This window comes from Ambystoma mexicanum, chromosome 11 (genome assembly GCF_040938575.1).
Source record: "Ambystoma mexicanum isolate Mex_15411 chromosome 11, UKY_AmexF1_1, whole genome shotgun sequence".
Lineage (NCBI taxonomy): Eukaryota > Metazoa > Chordata > Amphibia > Caudata > Ambystomatidae > Ambystoma > Ambystoma mexicanum.
The window spans coordinates 1,106,874,855-1,106,892,582 of record NC_090934.1 but is presented as its reverse complement, the minus strand read 5'-3'; the positions used below and the strand labels follow the sequence as shown (position 1 = coordinate 1,106,892,582).

General features: G+C 44.2%; 1 protein-coding gene across 2 annotated transcripts in view; it reads left to right on the top strand.

The window, feature by feature from the left end:
• Positions 1-17,728, top strand: part of CIB2 (calcium and integrin binding family member 2) — a 725,063-nt gene that overhangs the window by 705,917 nt on the left and 1,418 nt on the right. The gene's annotated exons all lie outside the window — the stretch shown is intronic.

Sequence of the window (17,728 nt, the reverse complement as noted above, 5' to 3'; positions counted from 1 at the left end):
ACGCGTAGTTGAGTTGGGATGTCCTATGTGTCAAGCGTAGAAGTAGTGGAATCTGGGCACTCAACTGTGTTGTAGAGATCTCTGTGCAAATCACAGCATCTACGTTATCTGCATAAGCGGGTTGTGTCCCAGAGGGGAGACGAGAGGCTTGCAAGACGACAATGATTTGGCGTTTGTGGGGGAGAGGGGTGCAAAAGTGGTGGAATTAGAATGGCTTCGGAGTGTGTTGAGGAATGCATTTGCCCTGGCATTTCATTTCTTATGGATACGTAGGATGTGCCACTATGTGGGTGACACTATTAAACCTCTTTAAAGAATGTAGCTCTTCCTTCTGTTTGGACAGAAATGATGCAAGAAGTCATATAGGAAATCTGGTTGGTTGAGGATTGGAGAGCAATGCTCTTCACCAGTGCTGCACCCTCACTGTTTTGAATTAGTGTGTCATTTGTATACATTGTAACTATACCCTGCCTCGCTCCTGCTCTTACATGCGTCGCCCTTTGAGGAAATGCCTGGGCAGAGGCAGCGTCCATCCTTGGCACGAGGCCTAGGAAGCTGAATGAGTTGTAAATAACGATGACAGCTGGAGGATCAGCCGGTGTGATCCCACTTGGGTTATTTCACCCTGAAATGTTATCATTAACAGGCTGCCTGTGGCTTAATGGAGCCATTAGCACTCTGGGCTGGCACTGGCTAAGTGTTCTGTTCTACAAGACTGCGTGCATCTCTTTGCACAGGAAATGCTATTATAAATCAGCATGAAAGCCGACACTGACTTCAGTGCCTGTGAGTAATGCATTGCATTTTTAGACGGAATTCTAAAAAGCATGCTCTAGGATGCAACATTTGCCAGGAAAATATTACGAAGATATACAGAAAAGCAAACGGGTTATGTAAGTGTACTCCTATGTGAATTAGCCTTTAATCTAAGAAGTGACAAATTGAAAAAAGAAGAAAGCCATAGGAGGGGGCTGGCGAATATTGAAATCAATTAGTCCTGGCGCTGATTGTAGGCAGTGATTGGCAGAGCTGTAGTGTAGTCTTGTTAATGAAGCTGGTGCCGGGTCACCTTACTGCAGCATTCCTTTTGCAGAGTCCTTACCAACTGGCAAGAAAAAATGGGAGTGCAGGGGTTTGCCCCGTGAAGAGAGGACCCCCAAAAATGAGGCATATTAGCAAGGGTGCAGGAGGAAGCCCATGGAACAGCAGACTGGTGTGGGTAAGACACAAGGACCCGGAGCTAATAAGCTGTTTTATTGAGCTAAGCTTATCACATGCATGCATTGCTCTGCCGGGTTTCAGTACAGAGAAAATGGTGCAGTTCACTTTGCAGTCTGTAGAGCAGGGGTCTGTGTACATTTACAAGTAATGTCCTTTTTACTGCATGGTAAACCCTGGCATCTTCAATGCCACTCACTGAATGCTAGCATGTTAGATGCAGCGCTGGAAAAGGGCCCTGAAGCGGAAGTGGTCGCTGGGCCAGTCCATGCATGGCAAAAACTAACAGGCAAGTCAAGGATGTCATATTGTCAAGTGGGGTCCACAGAGACACCAAACAGAATATTGGGTCAACACAGCTTTTGTTTAACACAAAATGCCCCATCTCCTGAATCAAACATACAGTGTTGCGACAGTCTCTTCTGAACAGTTCCAACAGTTTGAGAGTTGCTGTATATGTTTCTCAAAAGTACAACCCTATTACTGTCTTGAGGCACTGTCTTTGTGTTTCCCTCCACTTCTCTTTGGAGTGCTTGTAGAGGCTGCTTCGTCTCTGCCAGGCGTTGAACATCTAATTGGAGGGTTTTCTCTGTTTTAAGACAAAGCCTCCTGGATTGTCCTTCCCCAGTTTCAATGGGCAATGTTAAGAGGACCTTATCGCCCTTTCTTAGGTTTCTGGTTTCAATCCTGTTGAAAGCGCTCACAGAAAAGATGGCAAGTCATATGCTGAAGTCTTGGCCTATTTTATTTATTGTTCATTTGTAATGCGCCTACACACGTGTTTTGAGGTGCAGCAAGACGGGGGGCGGGGGTTCAACAAGAAGGGGGAAAGTAGCAATCCTAATAGGCCTAGCGACATCGTGTAAGTGCGGTAATGAGAAGTGCATGGGGGGAAGGGAGGTGAAGAAGTGCCAAAACTGGGTGCAAGGACCCACCACGTGTAGCAGAGTGACAGTGAGGCCAGGTGGGCAGGGCCAGTGGGAGGAAGAGAGTAAGGGAGGGTCCACAACTAAGTGCAATTAAGGGCCTGGGAGGTGGGCTTCAGGCCAACCAGCTAAGTGTAGGGGTGGGGCTAGTGAGGCAGTGCCAGGTGAGCGGGAGGGATGGGAAAATAAGTGCAGATGTCATTTTGCAACCTTGTACAGTGTTTGTAGTACTGCATTTACAGTGTGAACTAACTATAAGGGCGAGAATGCAGAGTGAAGTGAGCCTTAAATCCAGGACTGGCTAAGTGTTTCACACCTGATATGGGACAACTTGTGATTGCTAGAAGTTGCTGAATTGGCTTTTATTTATAAGGTGTAAAGACAGAGCCTGAAAGAGTTTATGCATTAGACATCTGCGTTTAATCATTGTGAGATACATGCTGGCAGCTTGGTGCTGTACATAATGCGAAAGAAATGTACAGTGTCACAATAAGGGGAGGTGGGGCACGTTTTCCTGCTTTTTACAAGCAAATAGCATGGCGTACCCTGCAATATTGCAGTTTGGCTTTGGGCCAGCAGGTAGGGTTCTGGGCTCTCCCTGTGTTTTAGACAGACCGTCTGGAGCCACGCCTTTAGCCTGCATTGACCTGAGCCTTGCCTAGCTCGCCCGCCACTAGTCCTATGTAGTGTTATCAGCACTTTGAAACAGCCTGACTGTCGTGTGTAAAGCCATACAAGCAACCAACATTACAAAACATATATTTGTAATAAAGCTTCAGGACCACGGGCACATGGGAGACTGGGGACCAGTGACGCCACCAAGATTAGTGAAAAGCCAGACATAGGTGGTAAATGGTGCATTCCAATGATTCCTTCACGCTCCCCAAACCTCCTTGGATCCATGACCCCCTCCAAATGAGACAACAAATAGCGAGATCAGCCAATCACATTGGACCATGAAAAGGAACACTGCAGTCGAACTCCATCCAAGCGTACGGTACGTATACCTTACACCACGTCTGTGCACACAGGCCACAGGCACAGCCACCCATCCATGCACCCTAGAATGCAGCCATGGGTATGCTATTCCGGTCTAGCAGCATACATAGCCGTCCTCACAGAAACCCCTGACGTACCGCAACACCTCTGCCGTTAGTATAAAGCAACAACCGAGGAAAATAATTTGGTCTAGCAGGGCACACATCGAATCTTCAGCACTAGCACTCTATCCTAAACCAATAACAGCACCCACCTACGTGCCTGACCTCTGAGCTACTTACTGCAGCCTAACCAGCCCACCTAAATCGTAACCCGGCAAAAATGCACACGTGCATCTTTTAATTTTAAATCATAGAACCTCCTACACATGGACTGCGGTCACCAAAGAAGTTCCAATCACAAGGCGCATGGAGACCATACAAATCGAAAAAGAGTGCTATATAAATGACAAATACAATAGTTTCTGGAGGAAGCTGAACCCTGTGTTTCTCCAAGCCTGGCTCACAGAGGGTGTACAATTCACAGATCTCTTTGTATGGCCATTAAGGGGCTGATACTGTCTGTGTATGGGAATGCCCAGTGCCCAATTAAGGTTGCCAAGTGAGGATGACATTGGAATCCTATGAGCCGCTATCTACTCTCAGGGGTCTCTGACAGCAATGTGTGTTAGCTCCTTGTGAAAAATCTCTGCTTGTCTGATCTGAATCAATTTCTGGAACCAGCGGCCTTCGCACATCATAAGATTGGAAATTTGGTCATGAGTTGGTTCATATGCAGGTGACATTATTCTGCTGGACAGAGCACCAAAAGGTCTCCAATGTTTAATTGACGCAATAGTCGTCTATGCGAAAGAAAATGACTTAATCATAAACTCCCAGATGACTAACATCATTCGTTTGACCAAAGGCCATACAAAAATCATATGCTTATACATGAATTATAGAAGGTACAGTGATTGACCAATTGACTAGTGTTAAATACTTCGGTATAATTCTAGATTCTCATTTTGATAGACAAGAGCTGTTGCAATGAATTAAAGAGTAAAGCAATTCAAAGCGCAGCACAACTGAAGTGTAATAGTAAGCGCTACTAGTCAACCTATAATTGAATACTACAGATTTAAGATTGTCCCTTCAATATTGTGCAGGCTAGAGGTAAACAATCTCTCTAGGGAACTGGACTGGGATAGCATTGACTCTTTGATTTGGAAGAGAGCCCTGGGGATGCCTGTGTTTCACGATAGTGCCATTGCTGTTTGAACTAGCTCTGGTTTCACTACGAAGGTGGTTTTGTTGGAAAATGTTAACCCTTTCAAAAAATGTACTTGACCCTCCCCCACACCCTCGAGGATCACCTTTAAATGACTTGCATGCTAACTGTGTAACATGGGACAATGCCACTCGAGTTGGTCACTGTTGTCGGTTGCGGAATCCATATTGGAAGAGTGTAGCGTATGTGTAGAATTTCTGATCTCCAATCCGTAATAGTTAAACTGCTCTTTGCACTTGATTGGAAGGATAGATTTCTAAAAATGTGAATGTAAGGGTTATATAGTATTTTAATGGACAAACGGTTGGTTTGTTTACCAAAGTATCTGTACTGATTTCCTAATGTGTACTGGAGGATGTAGTTCTTCTGTTTCAGGCTTAATCTGATTCTGACTTGAGAGATGGAGTGCCTTCATTCGAATAAGGATCGGAGATTAAAGTCCTTCTCATTATGTAAGAAGACTAATATGCTACAGACTAGAGAACATATTGTATTGGCTTGTCCTGCACTTTGAGATATAAGAATTGCTCTTTTCAGTAAATTTGTATATGACGAATTGTGGTCATCTATAAACGACTTCTGGCACAGGGTCGTGAGCAACCAAAAAATTATTCTTACAATTAAGCTGTTCAAGTTTTTAGGAGCTGCAGGAATAATTTCGATGAAAGAGAAATACATTTTAGCTTTGCTCATGAATTATTTGATGGACATGCTGTTAAGGTTAAAAATGTGATGGCTTAATGTATCAGTTTTATTTTGGCTTTTGTTCTTTTATCGAATTCTAATTTTAATGGCTTTGTACCTTAATATTGTAATGTCTTTGTGTTCCAATGTTTTTATTTTGCTATGAACTTTTATGTAAGGCTAACTCTGTTTTAGCTAATTCATAAATTAAAATAAATTGAATATTTCCCCTACCCAGTGCGTGTCCATCATCTGAAAGCTTGGAGAGGTCCGTAGCCCCCTTATTTGCCCCACTATATATCCCAAAAGTAAGGCAGGAGACTTTGTCATCAGTGACGGGGAGCAAGCGAGGCAGGGGTTTGGGGGAATGCAAACAGTTAAGGGTAAATAGAGAGTCAGTAAGGAGGAGGTGTGGAGGGATTGGGCCAAAGGGAAGGGAGCAGATGGGTATGCTCATCAAAAGTCAAGAGCATGAGCAAGCAGGTTAGAGTGAGGCCAAGGGGCATCAGATGGAGTTGAGTGATGACAAATGAGAAAAAGGAGGGCACTCTGCAGGTACATGGAGACACTGAAGTCACTAATATAAGGAAGGAAGGGATGGGCTTCGAGATGGCATTCAATCTGCCAGCATTTGGTAGAATTTGCCAGTGAAGCGTGAACTGGTCTGGCAATTGCTTCCAGCAAAACACACCAGCAGTAATCACAGCTACTTTAAACAGAGAGGCATTTATAGTTCGATCCTCTGGTTCTTGTGCAAACTTGCTTTTTCCAGTATCGTGGAGGGGTCCCGGCTAGTTAACAGGAGAATGGTTGCTTTATCCCATAGTACGTTTCCCACTTGAGTTGTTGAGGACTTTGCCAGAGGAGTGGGGTAAAATAGTAATCCATGCAGTGGAGACTCGGGAGAACCCCTTAATGCTAACTGCGTACAATGCAGCCATACATTGGTGAAATACCATTGGTAACCATGGCAATACATTCTGTCAATTATTACGCACAAATGGAAGTTCTTGTAACCAATTTTAATGCAGTAAATGCAAATTGAACATATCCAACCATAAAAAACGGTACCATTACCCCTCCTGCACTCGCCTCAACAAACGCCTGTGAAACTCTGACCCTTAGTTCGATGTAAAACATAGGAAGTGGGGTTGCTGGCTTTTGCTGTATGCTGTCAACCTTGCATGTATATTGGCTATCAATTTGGTTTGAGTAGTGAATAGCTATGCACTAGTTTGTATGTATTAGAGCGTTTTCCTTTGAGACAGTTTTAAAACCTTTTTACATTGAATAGTTATATATTTTTCTACTGTGTAATTGATTCCAATAAATGATTTATTCAGTATATGATGTATGAAGATTTATAAATTAGATTTTCAAATAGATAGAGCTAGATATTAGCGTGAGTAAGCAATAGCTTACACAATATTCAAATACCTCATACGTTTTTTTATGAAGCCTGTTGGGAATATATTTTGTGTATATGCATCAACATCAAGCATGTGAAAAATAAGACCTAGGAAAGAAGGGAAACAATTGAAATAAATGTGAAAGCTCAACATTGTTTAAACCAGTGATAAGTGCTGATATTTGGATTGCATATGCATTGTCAGATTGGTAGATTGTTTATGCATTGTTAGATTGGTAGATTGTTTATGCATTGTTAGATTGGTAACGGGACATGGTGGCTATGGGGAGGCGAGTGAAGAGTTGTTTGTGGATTTCTTCTGAAATTTGTGTCTCTGTGTTGGATGGAGGACGGTAGACTATATAGAATTACCCTTTCTCTTAGTCTGAGCTATATTAATTCCAATCTTCCTTATCCTGCAGCAATGCTCTTGCGGAAGTAGAAGTGCCATTGGCAGCTGTCTCAAAGTTAGATCTCGCAGGATCATTTTGGAATGATTGGCTTTTGCAGATGACACTTTTCTTGGATATAAAGTAATTTGCTGTAGAAAAATATATTGTTGTAAAAACTAGTCATTGTCTGACGTGTTACTTATTGAAGGTTTTCCTCTACAGAAAGTTTTACATGACTTAACTCGCTCTAGCTGTGTTTGCTAACATTTGACTCCCTGATTCATGGAATTATTTACGCGTAAAACGCACATTTGCGTGCCATTCTGCCTGAAAATCCCTGTTTGAGGTATGGGGATATTCAGGAAGAATGGCACGCAAATGTGCGTTTTATGCGCAGATAATTCCATGAATCAGGGTAGTTATCCGAATTCTTATGCCTGTCTGTGTGTGGGAAGAGGAGTATCGGGTAATGTCGGCATGAAAAAAGTTCACAAAAACAAACATCGGGTATTGCTACATAAGTTGTCAGGTTGGCTACTTAAAAAAAAAATGCATTAATAATGCACCCTTTAGGCTATCGAACACTTTTCCCAAATATTGTAGGACTGGAGGTAATAATATATAATTATACCCCTCCTAGAATTTTGGTCGCCAGGAAGAAATCACCAGAACCTGACTACTTTTTCACAGCAACATTATTACATGGATCCGGAAGAGGGGCCTTGTGTTGTGGCTCTTAATACTTCAAGGCATTTATATTTAAACGATAAGCGCCGAGCCGGGGGCGGGGGGCATTACCATGACAGGTAGTGCCCCAAGGCCCATAGTTACAGGACCGAGCAAAGGTTAGTGGCCTTTTGCTATTAGTACCCCGGCCCATTAGACCGGGGTACTAATAGTTACTTTTTTAAAGTGGTATTATGCCTTCAGAATTGCGCAAGTGAAACAAAGAAAAAGAAATGGCTTCAACGGAACGGAGAGAAGGGACTAGAAGTCGTCCCTTCTCCCTGTTCATTGCGTCCATTGAAAAAAGAAAACAAGAAAGATGACTGCCAGGGAACAGAGAGCAGGAACTACACATAGTCCCTTCTCCCTTTCCATGGTTGGCAGGACACGGCTGAATTGGTATGAATGCAAAGCAGGTCAATACAAGAAGAACAACTAATTTAAAAGAAGAAGGTAAAAAAGGAGATGCAAATAAGTGTGATTTAATGTTGAGAATATCTCCATTATTTTGAGACGCTTGATGTTCTTTGGATGGTTCAGAAATGAAAGAATCAAGACTCTTTGCCTGAAAACACAAAGATAAGCCATTCAACAAGACTGTGATGAAGTCCCCTGTCGGATTCCAGGGACCAAAAGGGTTTGGCATCTCTTCAAGCTAGTGGTTTATAGTCCTGGTTAAGGTATGGGGAGCATCCATGGGACACCCTCCATTTGTCCCAATCCTCTACCCCTAGACAGTTCTAGGGGAAATTTGTGCGGACCCCCCCCTCCTCATGTTGAAGATCCTGAAGTTTCTCTTAGCCAGACCCAAAGTTTCCAAGGAGAAAAAGAAACGCATTCATCAACATTCCAATTTTTACATAAGATACTGTTGCCAAAAATCCTGCAGCATGGAATAGATAATTTCAGAGCCCCAGAGAAATTCTCTCGAGCCCTGATATGAAGACAATGTTGCAAATTTGTACAGGCGAATGATACAATCTTAACAATTGTCTACAAGCAGAGATTTCCTTCATGGGTGATACAAAGTTGTACTTTTTCCGACAAGACTAGCGTTCCATTCACATAGATTAACGAGACTTTCAAAGGGTTTAATTTTACTAGTATCTACTTCACATGCTGGTAGGCAGGATAGCTGTGTCCTGGCCAGGTAATAATCTGCACTAAAAAGAAAGGGAAAGATATTCCCAAGATGGTGTACAGATGAGATAAATGCTTGCTTCAGCCCCTAAAAACTCAGAGTAAGCTCAGGAGAACATAGGCGGCATAGCAAATCCTAGGCTCTTATTTCCAAGACAGAAGTCCAGACACCCACAAAAAGCCCAGCCCATAGGGAGGAAACGCATGGATGTAAATGCCCACAAGCACAATCTGGTAGTGTGGGTGCTTGGGCTGGAGGAGGTTGAAGCAGCTAGTTGTATTGAGTTGCAGTGTGCTACAAAGGTAGCGAAGGAGAGTTTGGAGGTGTTGGTTATAGGCCAGAGTGGGATGTCGGAGGAAGTAAGAAGGAAGAAAAACGTCAGGATGAGGTTGGCGCTAGTACAGAGGAAGTGGTGGAGCATAAAGAGGAGAGTGATATATCAAAAGAAGGTGGAGCACATAGACTTGATATATCAGCAAGTCATAAGAAGTACTGGTTGGCCAAGGACAGGTGCTAGAGTTGGGAGGAGAGGAACAAGCTTTTGCCATTTTGGCCAATAAGGGGGAGGTGTAGAGCGCTCTGGTGAGGGGGAGACCTCAAGATCCCAAATGGGGAAAATTACCACACTTTGACTGCAGACCTTGAGGGACCAGGGCAAGGGCCTTGGCTCCTGCTATTATGCCCTGAGGAGAAACTATTTTTGTGCCACAGGCTCTTTGAGGAAACTATGTGGAATACCCAAGAGATTCAGCACAGGAGTGAAAAGGCAGAGGTTTTGCCCCCCTATAAACCTGCAATGAACAATTGAGACTAAGGGGGTGGGACATCCCTAAACCCGGAACCAAGATTCCAATTTTTTAAAAAGTGTTTAGAGCCCCCTGTAAACCTTCAACAAAGCCTTGAGGCAAAACTCCATCAGAGTGGATTTTCTGTTGTATTGTCTTTGTTTTCCCCATTTGATTTCTTGTGGTATAGAAATACAATTATTGTGACACTACTTCCGGCACCCAGCCTGGTTGTGCTCCTCACTCAAGGAATTATGAAAATACTTAGAAGCTTCCCCCATTAAAGAAACTGGGATTTCTCCTTTTGGTTTAATGCTCCACGATCTTTCATGACAAAATCTTTTCCCGATCTACATGTTTATAAAAACACGTTTACAAAACCCAGGACAGGAACTTTCAATAAGGTCACATTTTAAGTGGAGTGCTTTTCAATCAAACTGCTAGGCCATATTTTGCCTACTCGTGTGTGTGTATATATTGTGAGAAACCAGAAGGTGTCTCGCCCACTAGTCCCTGGGGATCTGTCATCCAGGTGGCCAGGACACGGCCATCGTTTTAGGATCCAGTTCCTGGGGGTGGACCAGTGCGTGAGGATCGCCTGGGTGAGCGGTTTAAGGGGAGTGGTAGTGGGACACTGGATGGTGAGACGTGGTATCCCTTTCTCTGTAACACCTTTTCCCCATCCTACCAAGTATGATACCTAGGAACTTTACCCCCCTGCTCTTTTACAACAAGAACACTTTCTCATGGACAGTCCGCTATGAGGGAAAACAGACGAACACCCGAGCCGTATACCTGACGTGTCCGAATACAATGGTCAGGCAAGGTCAGACAATTACCGATCATCACACACACCTGATTTCCATTACACTTCCCCACATGGATAAAAGACGGTGCACGAGAACACATTCTGAGCGAGGCAGAACACACGAGGAAACAGCAGTTCCAATATGACAGTTTAACACGAGAGGAAAGATGGCAAGACTGAACGGGATCGCAAGGAGGGAAACTCCTGTGACCTTTTCGACAAGGAACCGTAACTTTCGAGAGGCCTCGAAGATATAAAGTGTAAGACCAGGAAACCAGGCTGAAGAACCTGCATTGTGTGTCGGAGATACCTGGGGCCTTCCCGCCTCATTAATCAAGGCAGGGAGAATTATAAGCTCCTGTGGTACCGTCCATGGCACAAAGTTCAAAGCAGCAAATCAACACAGATGGTGAGTTAGGGAGACCGATACAAGACCGGTCTGTTTTGAAGACAAGGTTGCAAGCAGCAACTTTGATGGCGATCGCTGGAACGAACATTGTTAAAAATGTGTGTGATAAGAAATGCAAGTTAAGTTAAAATGTTGATGAGGGATTGAACTTTGAAACCAAGATACAATACATTTGACTGAGTGGTCCAGCACTGTGTGTGCTCAGTCGAAAGTCTCTGTAAAGTATCCAGTTGAGAATTGGCTAAGTGAAAGTATGAGAGAGAGCACATCAAGAAAAGAGCAAGTAATTGTGAATCAAAGTGGTCCTGCGGCGGGTTGAGCAAAATCCAGCGCACAATCAAAAGTATTCTATTTCTGAAGTAAAGAAAGTTTGGCAAAAGCAGATCAAGTTAGCCTGAGCCCGGCGCAGGGAGATCAAATTGAAAGCTTTGTGTTAAAGTGGGTCTGGACCTGACAGAGGGGGACCCATGGTGAATCGAAAATCCCCCAAGTAGATGTACATGAGAATCATGAGGAGAAAGGAACTTTTGAATGTTTGTCACATCAGGCCCTCTGAAGTAAAAGACTTTGAATGACAAGAGACTTTGGCACAGAAGGCCTTGATACTGAGATTTCAACTGCACCCTCTTACTATAGAAGCCAGAGACTGTGCTAATCTTGAGTGTGCCGCCTTGTCCTGTGCTTAAATCGTGGGTAAGGGAAGAAAACGGCTTGAATTTCCTGACATATCATTTCTTGAACACTTTCTTTTGCATAACATTGATTCCCACGCTATTTGTATTTAGAAGTAAGGATTGGCAATAGGTTTATTAGTATAGGCCCTTTAATTTTGACAGGACACCACTGTTGTGATGTTCCGATCACATCCGGAACATCCCTCTGAGCCCCCAGCTGCATATACACACACGTGTATACATTTCAAGCACCACATTTACTCTGCGGCGTCCGGAAACACCCCTTTTATTTATAGCACACACGGCAAAGTTGCATCACACCGCCACATGTGTACGCCCTTAAAGGGGCAGCCACCACACTCCTCCTTTTTCATAACAAAAACAGCAAAGAGATAAAGTACACACATGGCACAACAATACACGGCACACACAATAAATACCCCCTTTAATCACAGCCACCCCCCAGACCCATCAGTCACTTTCCAGTCCATGGGCTGGGCACACCAGTTCAGGGGTCCAAAACATAGTCATTCAGATGGGCAGGCTTCCCCCTCCCAAAGCTTTGGGGATACGACCTGCCAGCCTCCCGGATCAGGCTCTCTTCACCTGTGTTCCCCCAACCTGGGGAACGTGGCAGATGGGCCAGGCCACCGCACTCGTCCGATACATCACCAAAGTCCCTTCTTTGCAACACCTACGGCCTGGTTTCTCCAACCTTCTTAAAGAAGCTGGCATTGCGGGTGACGGAGGCAGTCCCGTCTGAAGCAGTCACCATTGAGCCGTGCACCGCCACCACATCCATTGGACCAGGCTCATATGTTAACGACCCCAAGTTTTCCTTGAGGGTGCTGGTTCCTTACCAGCACCTCATCTCCCGGGGCTGGGGCCAGAGTCCTCTCCTAATGTTCTCCTGTTCAATCCTGAGGCTCATCTCCACCTGTGCATTGTCAATGATGGCCGGCGCGCGCTCTCTCGCTCTCTCTCTCTCTCTCTCTCTCTCTCTCTCTCTCTCTCTCTCTCGCTCCCCCCTCACTCTCTCGCACTCTCTCTCTCTTGCTCCCCTCTCGCTCTCTCTCGCTTCCCCCTCTCTCGCTCCCTCTCTCTCTCTCCTCGCTCCCCCCTCTCTCTCCTCGCTCCCCCCTCTCTCTCCTCGCTCCCCCCTCTCTCTCTCGCTCCCTCTCTCTCTCGCTCCCTCTCTCTCTCGCTCCCTCTCTCCCCCCTCTCTCTCGCTCCCCCCTCTCTCTCGCTCCCCTCTCTCTCTTCCTCTCTCTCTCTTCCTCTCTCTCTCTTCCTCTCTCTCTCTCGCCTCTCGCCTCTCTCCTCTCGCCTCTCTCCTCTCTCCTCTCTCCTCTCTCTCTTTCGGGACCAGGCCCCTGGGACATCACCAGAACATGTCTTCTGCCAGGGCTACTCCTACGGACGCATAGGGGGATGGCCCTGTACTCCCTTAGGAACTGATATAATGCCCTCTGCAGGCCATGTCCTTGGCTGTGGATGATGCAGAAGACATTATTTAGAGTCCTCATAAATAGTTCCGCTTCGCTGTTCCCCTGACGCCAGACAGGAGTGATCTTACAGTGCTGGATACCATACTCCACCATCAGTTGGGCGAAACTGTCCCCCTGGAATGGTGGTCCATTGTGAGAACACAGTCTGAGGCAGGCCGTGGGTAGCAAAGATCTCCTCCAACGCCACAGCCATCTTGTCGAATGACATGGACTCCATGAACTCCACTTCCGGATACCAGGACCATTCGTCCTCAACCACCAGGAAGTGCGTGTTCGAACCTGTGGACCCGAAATTGGCATGGACAATCTCCCAGGGCTTTGTCCCCCTTGGCATGTTTTCAATCAGAGGTTCCTTCTGTATGCGAGGCAGTGAGATTTCAGGCTCTCGCAGCACCTGCCTGCGCAGCTTGCCGGATGAACCCTGTATTAGCTGGTTCCTTATCGTGTCAGCATTATCCCAAGCACACGGCAGGGACATGTGGCGCAGCCGGCTGCAAATGTTGTCCAGGTACTCTTCATCCTTTTGGCGGGCACTACACATTACAAACCGCTCGTCTGCATTGGCAAGTGGGATGAAGTACTCCCGCAGCACCTCTTTTGCTGCAGTATTGGTCACATTTGCAGGTTGCATGAACTGGAACACCTCATGTCCCGCTGGTCCTGCCGAGTTCAGGAGCGTAGCCACCTTGCTGTCTTAAACCTTCTCCCCAGTGGCCCTGAAGTACATATCAAGCCTGTCCATCCACATCCTCCATCTCGGTCCCAGGCTCAATGGTGCCTCCGAGATGTCAAACGCGGGCATTGGTTTAAGTGCCCCTTGCTGTCTCGGCACATGAGGTGCTTGGGGAGCAGCGGCCGCTACAGCAGCCTGGGCAGCGGGATCCATGGCAGGGAGCACACAGGCACCCCACAAAAACTGGGGACACAACTCGGTGATCTGCTTCTTCAGGCACAGCTGAACACAGATGTTGTGTGATAATGTTGGTCAGACACCCCTTCGAAACTACTTTGATGTCCTTCCACCACCACAAAGCTAGCCAAATGCCCTTCTAAGCACCTTCTTCAACTGTTAAAAATTCAGGTGTAGGAGCGCTTGGCACTCTACCACTTTAGGCTCCACGGCAGGCAGAAGTCAGAGAACAAAGGAAAAAAAAAAATGCTCTGCTCCTTCCTTCCTTACTGCCTATGCCCGGGTTTTGTGTCCCGCCTCGTCACCACTGTTGTGATGTTCCAATTGCATCTGGAACCCCCCCTCCCCCCGTGAGTTCCCTGCTGCGCGCGCGCGCGCACACACACACACACGGACACACACGGACACACACACGGACACACGCATACAGTTCGGACTCCACGGTCACTCTGCCACGGCCGGGAACACCCCTTTTATTTATAGCGCACGCGGCGGAGAGGCATCACTCTGTTGCGTGTGCACGCCCTTCATGGGGCAGCCACCACAACCACTAGGACTGTTACTATTTTTTGATGGTCGTAGCTTGCTCCTATCTTTAGATTCAGGGTTAGATAGGTGTTTTTCAACACCCTTGAACTGTGATTGTTTGTGTCTGTCTTACTGTTTGATACAATGCCGTCCTTACAATATTCTGGCAAAGGCTTTTAATTTTGGACTAGTAAAGTACAATCCACAGGAGTCAGAAAGCACAAGTGCCATTGCATGCAAATTATTTCAATTTAGTAGAATGACAACCACTGCAATAATTAAAGGCAGCAGGTGGCATTTATTTTGCTCTCCTTCAACTCATCAGAGGATTAAAGCTACTTCCAACAGGAAGGGGGCACCCAGTAAAACTATAAACAATAGTGACGTATATGTTATGCAAATCATTTAGCGAACTCTGGGTAAGTTTCTAGTTTAGGTAGCACATATTCAGAATGAAAAGTATCAATCACACCAACATCTTATTTTGCCCGACATGTCTGTGTTCTGGCAAAGTCCTCAATCTTTAGATTTGTGAACTAGAAAGTGGCCTAGGCAATAACTACTCAACGCAAAGTATTGCAACAATTGGTTTATATAAATGATCAGTCATTGTGCAGATAGGTAAACCAAATTTCTGACGCAAATGTCCCTCATTAGATCTCATAATGGAAGTTTGCTACAAATATGAGCAGGGCACTCAGTAGATGTGAAACAAAAACACTTGGAAACCAAGGGTGAGGCATAGATTTTGTAAAAAAGGAAAGGAATGCTGGGTAAGCTCCTAATTTAGGTGGAACACAACAGTCGCAACAGCAATACTAGATATTGCCTGCTCGCATTCTGACAGTATCCAGTCTTTCAGTTAATCAATTGCCATCCATATCGAGCCAGGAATTTAAATTCATAGTTTAGCATAATTGTACCATCCTCAGTTTCTGAGCATGCTAAAACAATATATTTTTGTTTTTATTTGTTGTCCAATGGCAAAATTATTTCTTGAACCATGGCTAAACACTTTGAGCTATTTCTAAAAACAGTAACAACAGTGATGCTTGAAGTAAGCAGTACATATGTAATCGAAAATTGATTCAAATCATATTTTTACTGAGATTTTCTTTTTAAAGCATAAACTTGAATGATTAATTTAAAGTCTTGGATAAAAGGTTGTCAGACGTTTTGTGCAGAAAAATGTGGTAAATGTACCCGTAACACAAAACAAATGAGTGGTGTTGTAGAAGTCACCTCTTGTTGATACAGTTTCTCGATGACCGTGCGGAACAAGGGTTTTTATGTCCTCCTGAATCGCCACTCTTAAAGAATTGCACTGCAATTATGGCACGGTAACATCCATTGGCAGGAAAGTTCCAGAACGAATCTCCTAGCTTTGGGGGACGTGTCCACACATCTTAAGCAGAGCACAAGAGTGAAATAGCATACTGCTTAATCTTTTTGCCTGTCAATCAATGCGGGCCTCCTCAAACACTGAGCGGGGCACATTAACCAGGAAGAGAGGAACTAGGGGATTGTAACAAAGGGCCCAGATGGCAGCAACCTTGAAATGATAGTCATGATTTACAGAGGGTAGAAATTGTGTTTTAATACATTTGTTCTTTAAATTTAAAACGATGTTTCATCAGAAATGCATACATGATGTGGCATATAAAGAAAGCTCCGACACACAGTCAACATGGATCTACTGAAAACCTTTTTCTTTTTTGATTATTTCTACAAAAACATACAATCATTTGAAATGCTGAAATACTGATAAATAGCCATGGGGAGGCAGGCGGGGGAGAATGGAGGTGGGGTTTATGTGTCAGTAATTTTATCGCCAACATTTTCTTTGTGATATCATAGCTAATTTGGTATTGGTTATGTAGTATCACAAAATTACTGGTGAACACATCTTAATTATTGCAAACTGAGAAAATGAACCAACACTTTACCTCATATGTAGAGGGTTTCAAGAAGCAGGAAAGTTTGGTGCCCTAATGTTTTCTTTTCGTCAATTTCCCAAATCTAAAGTGTCCTCACAATGCCTTGAAATGTGAAGAGATGGGATAGACGTTTGAGCAGCAGTCCCAGTGAAGGTACAGCTGTAAGTGTCTTGTAAGGACAGTGCATATTGCAGAATCAATCCCACCAGCAACATCTCTTAATTTTCAAGAGCAAATGATGGATTGACAAAATTACAAAATCTGCCAGATGGAGATTACAAATTTGCTTTGTCACAACCTAAACTGTCTTCTGATGCACTGAAAGAGTTAAAGCCAACAAATACATCAATCAATCAGTAACGGTTATTTCTGATTATAAAAGGGATCCATAAAACACGTTTAGAATAAAACATCACAATAAATACAAAAACATTTGCAAACCTAGACATTCATAGCATACAATGAATTCAATTACAGGCAGCCATTTCTGAGTGTCGGAGCTATCCTGAATCAAAGCAAGCAAGTGTTTTGGACAGTGATAGATGATACTTGGCATGTCTGTATTGTGCAAAATTCAGTTTTCAGTTAAAATATATGGTCAGAAGATAAACATACAGTTTAGATCCTCTATTTAAAAACATAGTATTGCATATGATTTCTCTTGAAATAAACAGACTAGATTCTGGTTGTGCTCTTCACTCCATATTGGTATCCTTCAGTTTTTGTAGCTGAGCTGCAAAATGTCACTCTACGTGTTTCTGCTGAAAAATAAACTTCCTCAGGTGCATGCATCTATTAGAAACGTAAGAAGTTTGTGTAACATAAATGCCAGTTAAAAGTTATGTTTGTAAATGGAGAGTAAAGCAACTTAACTGAAGTCCAAATGATTTCCCATAAGGGATCTGTGTCTAAGCACCGAGAGAGAAATAGCATTTTGGACGTTTCTGGAGTGAAATTCTTTGTGTTGGAGAGGGTTATGTATTTGTCGGATACAAATGTAACATATAATGGGCATTCAACACCTTGCTTGTTCAAAATGAATAACAAATCTGTAATGTATTAACAATAACTTGGGAGGAAATTCATATCTCCAAGTATTAAACTGCACTAGAACTAAATCGACCTTTTTTTCCACATGGGGATCACATCATTACAATCCTCGACAATATCCATTAATGTTTCTAAACCAGTGTTAAGAGATATGGTGATAGTTGGGGCCCAATTACCCGTCATTAGCATCTCAGCTGATGTGAACCAATTGCTGCAATCTGCTAGGATCCTTTGTGTTAATGGCCCTGGCCCACGGACTTGGAACAAAACTACTAACTCCTTTCACAAAAGGTCCTAAATATATAGTCTTGTATTGGATATTGAAACCTACCAGTTTGACTCAGGGTGGACTTGAA